This window comes from Silene latifolia, chromosome Y (genome assembly GCF_048544455.1).
Source record: "Silene latifolia isolate original U9 population chromosome Y, ASM4854445v1, whole genome shotgun sequence".
NCBI classification, from domain to species: domain Eukaryota; kingdom Viridiplantae; phylum Streptophyta; class Magnoliopsida; order Caryophyllales; family Caryophyllaceae; genus Silene; species Silene latifolia.
The window spans coordinates 290290729-290298024 of NC_133538.1; the positions used below are offsets into that span (position 1 = coordinate 290290729).

General features: G+C 41.1%; 1 non-coding gene across 1 annotated transcript; it reads left to right on the forward strand.

The window, feature by feature from the left end:
- Positions 1–1266: 1266 nt before the first annotated feature.
- LOC141636349 (small nucleolar RNA R71) lies at positions 1267–1373 on the forward strand. Its single transcript, XR_012540968.1, has one exon. It is a non-coding gene; the product is annotated as a small nucleolar RNA R71 (small nucleolar RNA).
- The last annotated feature ends 5923 nt before the right edge of the window (positions 1374–7296 follow it).

Here is a 7296-nt window from a genome sequence, read left to right on the forward strand (position 1 = left end):
ATATGGGGCTGTAAGAAGTAGCTTAGCCCTCTCCTCTAAATTGCGCATGCCGGTATCCGTGGACTTAGGCTGGAAGTCCACTACTTTCTCCTTGTTGAAGCTTGAACCCTCTTCAGACCGTCTCAAATGTGAACCATTGCTCGACATCGGGTCGTACTTCGGAGCCGGGACTGACCCATCAGCACTCGGGTCTTTCCCCAATATTTTCGGGACTGTCGTGCCACGAAACAAATGATCCCTCAAGTTGTCGGGCATCGGAGGACGAAAAATCTCACTATCAGCAGCGATCTCAGTCGATAGACCAGTGATGTCAGTCGATCGACTGAGTTGAACAGGACCAGAAGCTTCTGTAACTCGCACTTCAGTCGATCGACCAGGTATGTCAGTCGATCGACTGATATACCTGGTAGACGCCTTTTTCTTTCCTCTGCTCGTTCCAGCTTTGTTTTGACTCGGTTTTGCCTCATCTTTTGCAGCATCATCCTCGACCATAGCAGGCCCCCCTGGGGTGGACCCACTCCTCAAAGTTATGGCATTTAGGGTCTCTTTCTGGTCAGTTTGAGTCGGTAAGTGTCCCGGAGCTCGAGTGGTACTCTTGCTAGCCAATTGAGCAATTTGGCTCTCTAGCATCTTCATCCCGACCTCTCTAGCTTGGGACTCTTTCAGCAATAAGTTCTTCAACTCGGTGAACTCGAAATTTTGGGATTGTTGCTGCTGCGGCACATAGGGTGGTTTTTGATATGGTTGTTTGTGTGGAGGCATATATGTTTGCTGCTGCTGCTGTTGTGGAGGTTGAGTCGGATTCAGGACATTCTGGCTACTCCACCTCAAGTTGGGGTGGACATTCGGCTCATAGTACGTGTTTGTCTGCCTATAGTGTTGAAAGGAAAAGACAAGACTCAAAGGGGACAGAACAATTCTCCGAGACATGCCCCTCGGCTCCACATCTTCTCTGAGACGAAAGGACCGTCTGAAACAGCGTTAACATGGTACATCCCTCCTTTAGAAGCTCCTCCCAACTCATATTTGTCAAACCTTGCAGTGAGAGCTTCTAGTGCAGCAACAGAGGAAGATTCAGCAGCTCTCCTCTAGTTTCCTCTCGAATTCCCATATTCAGCCTTATGAGTGGCCAAATCATCTATGATCTTCCTTCCCTTAGTCTCTCCCATGTTCTCAGCAAATCGGCCATTGGCTGCAGCATCCAAAATAGCCCTCTGATCGTCATACAGCCCATTATAGAACTGGTTGCAAAGACTCCATTTTTCGAACCCATGGTGCGGTATGGTTCGCACCAGTTTCTTGAAACGGACCCATGCTTCATGAAAGTTCTCATCAGGCCCCTGTTTAAAGCTCGTGATCTGAGCTCTAATGGCATTAGTCTTCGAGGTAGAGAAGTACTTGTTGTAGAATGTCAGGGCTAAGGAATTCCAGTCGGTGATCCCATGAGTGGCTCGATCCAGATCTCTATACCACTCTCTTGCAGCATCACGAAGGGAGAAAATGAACATGGTCTCTTTGATTTGGTCTTGGGTCACACCGGTCGGCGGGGGTATAGAGCATCAATAATCAATAAAAATCTCCATATGCTTGGCTGCATCTTCATTTGCAGCTCCCCCGAACTGGTTTCTCTCAACCAGGTTAATATAGGAAGGATTTGGCTCGAATTTTCTCGCCTCCCCAGGTAGTTCGAATCCTTTGTAGAGATTCGCAGCTGTCGGCTATGAGTGACTAGCAATGGTTGCTTCTTCAGCCATGACTGGAATTTCTGGAGAAGTGACTGTCTCAGCTGAAGAAATTGAAGCAGGAGATGATGTGAATTTTGGCGGAAGCGGAAGACATTTTTGTAGGGTTGTTTTTGTGTTTTGAAATAAAGGGGATATTTGTTTCAAGATCAATGAAGACCTCGAAAACAATGGGATATTTGTCGTAGCTAGACCTATAGCTACGCCAATGGGTGAATTGTTTGATACTCGTCAAACAATCCGACTTAAACTTAGGATCACGTCCCTCGTTCAAGCAAGGTGCGAAATCGCGTTTCGACCTCTTAAGCCAAACTACTTGTGTAACAACACAAGAAGACAAGACAAGTTTTAGAGAATACTCTCAAGTTTTTACTTCAAAATTGGATCATAAACAAATGAGGACTACAAGCCTTATATAGGCCGAAATCCTTGGTGCCCAAGGCTAGCCTTTAATGCTTTGTGGTGAGTTCTAGGCTATGTGGAAGAACTAGGTAAGACTAAACCAAAAACTAGGTAAGACCTTTGTAAAAACTAGGCTATGACAAAAACTAGGTGAGCTTTATTCAATGCCTTTGGACTAGCCCATTTTCGAGGTTAGACCTTGCTCCACACGGTTCTCCTTGCTCCACACGGTTCTCCACACGGTTCTATCCGTCCCATTGGCGGGTGATCATGCACTTTTCTCGACTATTATTCGAACCGATCCACGCTTGGTGACTCGGGTTGTCTTGGTCGCTTGTTTCGAGAATTATTTCATCAAGATGATTCGTATTCACATCAGGAGATGTAGGTGGATCTTCTTCGAACAGAACGTTCTCGTAGTAGCTTGACAGAGTACTCAGCTCTTCCTCTGTCGATAATACCCTTTGTGATCGTCTCAACTCGCGCAAGGATTTCTCGATCTCAGGATTGAATGGTATTAGTTCACCACCCTATGACCTGCGCATAAGAAGAAACTACAAAAAGAATATAAGAAAAGTTTAAGGAACGGAAGTCCCTTAAACTACAGAAAGACTAAATAAAAACAACTAAAAATTAGAACAATTGCCTCCCCGGAAACGGCGCCAAAATTTGATACCCGTCGTGAGGTGTCAAAAATAAATTTATAATCTCCAACTACAACTATAGCTAGCGGCAGTCGGGTCGAACCACAGAGAGGCAGACGTAATTTCTAGTTGTTTAAATTCGGTCTAAGGTAACAATAAAGTGGGGGTTGATTGGATTTGGCCTACAACTCGATAGCGATAAAAAGAAATGTAAGCTAATGAAATATATGAAATCAAGTATAAAAAGAGGTACTAGGATGGTCGGTTCGTTATAGTTTCGGCGGCAGCATACTAAACAGGTCTAAATCAAACACATGAGGCGGGAAATAAAGAGGTCCTCTCGGTCCACTCTTAACAAATAGCATCTTTCGATCTCGCTATAGGTCCCTAATATCACCAATACTAACTTTCGTCCTGAAAAGTGACTACGGTCTAAACTTTACCTATCTTTCGATCTCAGCATAGTTTAGTCATTTTAATTGGTGATCTAACAACTGTCCCTTTCTCTCGATCTAATGGGTCACTCATATATTAAGCATTCAACTAGTCGTGTGCACTCGATTCGTCGAATAAATAATTAAAACAATTAAAACGAAAATAAAACCTCACGTGGTCAGTCGATCGACCAGGTATGGCAGTCGATCGACTGACACGCGATTTAGGCCGTGTTCATTATATTGCCGCCTACACTATAATTCCCCTACATCCTAGCACAAACTATTTAGCTACTCATGCTAAGGGCGATAACAACAATAAAACTAATAAGATAGACAGAAGAATTTATGCTTGAAACGGTAAAATAAACAATTAACAAAAGATGGCAATTCGGCTTGGGAACTGATCTAGCAATTCAACAACTATGAACGAAAATAAAATAACAGAATAAAACCAGAGAGTACCGTGTGAATTGTGAAGGAAAAGAACAAATCCGAATGGCAAAGTGAATTGTATTCAATACCGAAAGTAATCTCCAACCCTAATTATTCTAAAGAACTGTATGTAAAACTTGGTAAATTTCTTAATGATTGTATCTGTCAAACTAGATTACGTTATATAGAAAGTATACGTAACATAATTCCTAAACCTAATAACTTATGGGCTTGATAAATCTCGATCTTTTAATTCTCGTCTGGAATAGCGTCTTGGTCGATCGACTGAAGTGACCGGTCGATCGACTGAATAGCGATGTCTGATAGCCTTTGGAACCCGATGGTTGGTCGATCGACTGAAGGTAGTGGTCGATCGACTGCTTTAGCTGCTACTTGACTTCTATAATCTCGTGGATTTGTCTTTTGGGCCTTGGATTGCACACCAAGCTCGTTCCTTAAGCAAATACTTACGTCAAATGCAATGCAGGATACTCGGGGACGGATTTAGCTCGATTTCGTTGGATTCTTCACATTTCTGCAATAATGTACAAAAATATGGAAGTAGACGAAAATAGGGAGAAATGTAGCATGAACTACATGAATGAGCTCTGAAATGCGTGTAAAATGGGATGTAAAACATCATATAAATGACACGCATCACAAACAGTCAAATGCAAACGAGTTGTAAGTTGTTTATAATAAAGCTGAACCGTCGACCTTGCAAGATCTTTAATAATGGACTCTCACGGGTCACTCTTCTCTCATGAAGCAAAGGGTGAACATATATATATAAGAGAGAAAGAAAAATAGTCGCTCACTTAGACTACGACCCACATAAACATGCATGCAACTAATATAATAGACAATTCTAGCTACCGTACACACATTCCAACCAAACAAGGCCCTGTCACAGCCGAGGGCTTACAAAAATATGGTAAAGTGAGGCAATGGGTAAGAAAAGGCAAAACATTTATGGGAATGTGTGGGTATAGGTGATCAAGCTAGTACCTAAACAAAACCAAATGACAACATCCATTCTCACTCAATTATGAATTAAGCATAGTACCCTTCATTTGACACAGAACTCACCAAACCAAACTGAAAATACTCCTCAAATGATATAGATAAAGCATAGGAGTGAAACTGTCTCATCAAACAACATCTTTTTTTCGAAATCTTTTCTTTCTATTTTTTTCGGTTTCTTCTTTTCTTTTCTTTTTCCGAATTCCTTTTTCAAATTCTTTTTTTTTTCATGTCTTTTTTTTCTTTTTCACGTTTTTTTTCATCATCCTCCCTTTCTTCATAGATTACCAACTCCGAATCATCAAATACAAGCCAAACTTGGCACAATGAAAAATATACCGCAAAAAACATACACTAACTAGCTTGATAAGGCAGGCTAAATTTAGAATGTAGTTAAGGGTCAACAGGAAAATTTGGCTAATGTGGAGTTAAATGGGTAAGAATGAAAGAAAGGGAAATTGTAAGCACCTCCTTGCATGTGACACCAACCACTAACCTTAATGTATGTAGGCAAAAAGCAATTGAATTTCATATACGTGCAAATTGATGAACATGTTATGTAAGGAGTAACTACTCACAATCCTACATGAAACCGGTCACAAATGACACCAGTTTATAAGGCTCTAAATCCTTAGAAATATATAAGTAGGTTGCCAAAATTTCAGGTCAAGTCTATTCGTTCAGCTAAATTTAAACATTAACTCGTAGATATGCAAAAGACAAAGCTAAAAAGAATAATAGTTTACTGCAAGGCTTAAGCAGAAAGACAAATTATAGTGCACTATCATCATTGAAATCTACCGTTCCGACTCAACCTATATGCTAAATAAACGTGAAATTTTTTTTTGAATTTTTAACAATTTTTCAATTTTTATGAGATTTTTGAATTTTATATGAAAATAAACAACGATGCATACAAAAATTAAACGTGACAACAGAAATGCAATAAAACAACATCCAGACACAGATATGGATGCATAACCTCCCCAAACCAAACCGTGCAATGCCCTCATTGTACCAAAACATGGAAAGGAAATGCAAACTAAAGGAAGAAGAGAATAAATACAGAAAGCTTACAAGATACGTGAAAGAGGGACCTCCCCAAACCAGCTATGAACATGGGAGGTTGCTAAAGGCCCGGAATACCGTCACAGGAAGCTAATCTAAGTCAAAAACACTCGATGGCACTCGAACAGTGGTCGATCGAGTGGGTTGGGCATCCAAAACTGCTCGATCGAAAGGAAATTAGGTCGATCGAGTAGTTCTCTCATTGCAAGTGCTCGATCGAGTAGAACAACTGCTCGATCAAGAGGATTTATCAGCAAAAGTGCTCGATCGAGTACAAAAAGTACTCGATCGAGTGATCCTCAGTGTGTTCCTGCTAAACGCTATAAAAAAAGCCCGCAAACTAACAAAACAAGCCTACTGATATAGGTTTATGGTATGAAAACCATTTATTACAACTGAAATGAAATAAAAATGCAAAATAAAAACTCTGCGTTGCCTCCCGGGTAGTGCTAGCTTCATTCACGTCCCAGCTCGACCTTCTTTTTCTTCGAGCCTCTCTAAACAGTCATAATCAAGACAGCTCAAAGCGCGCAGCATTAAATCATAAATCTGCGCATGTGCTACACAGAAATGTAAGTAGCACCACAGTGGAATAAAGAAATAGGAAATAAAATTGTACAACCCTTTAAGCCTAACAAATTTCCTATGTGAGCTCCTAAATTTATCCACATAATAAAGGAGCGCAGGAGCAATTGACAATAAATTAGGGCTCCGTTTTAGATTAACGAAATTGAAATGATAAGGACGGCGAAAAATTGTTAAATTACGCGTCCACATGTGAGAGGGTATATTATTGACATACGAAGCATGAGTGAAATGAGGCATTATACTATTCAAACAAACAATAATAGAATTATCGTTTACTACCTCGAGTTGGTTGCTCTCAACGATGGAATCATAGATAAAGGAATTTATTACCTCTTCCATGCTAGGAGCAATTACCGACTCAGCTGTCCTTTCGTCACCTTTCTCAGTGGATTTCGTCCCGTAAATCGCAGCCTCAAGTGCATCCAACTCGGCCTTGAATAGGGGCGACTCACCGTATCCATCATCATCATCAAAATTGTCGTCTAAAACGAACCCAAGCAACAAATCATTGCTCTCGCTGGCCAACACACTCGATCGAGCAGAATTATTACTCAATCGAGGACTTCCCTCCTGATTTTCACTCGATCGAGTGCTTTGAACCACTCGATCGAACAGCTTTTCTGGAAATTCACTCAATCGACTAATATAAGTCACTCGATCGAGTGATTCTTCCTGTACAGCACTGAAATCCTCGTGTAAGCAGTGAAATATGATAGAAATTCGTCATCCGAGTCATAAAAATCATCCTCAGCATTGAGCAACACGGTTTCTTCATGGGGAAAACCACTCTCAGTAAAGTACACCTCTTCTGGTTGCCTACTATCCGACTCAGCAGCTAGCTGAGCTATTTATGACTCCAGCGCAATGAATTGAGCTTCCATACGTCTATCACTCTCTTGCCTTTTGGATGCAAGTATTTCCAACAAAGATTTCACCTCCGCAATCTCTTCTTTCCGTATA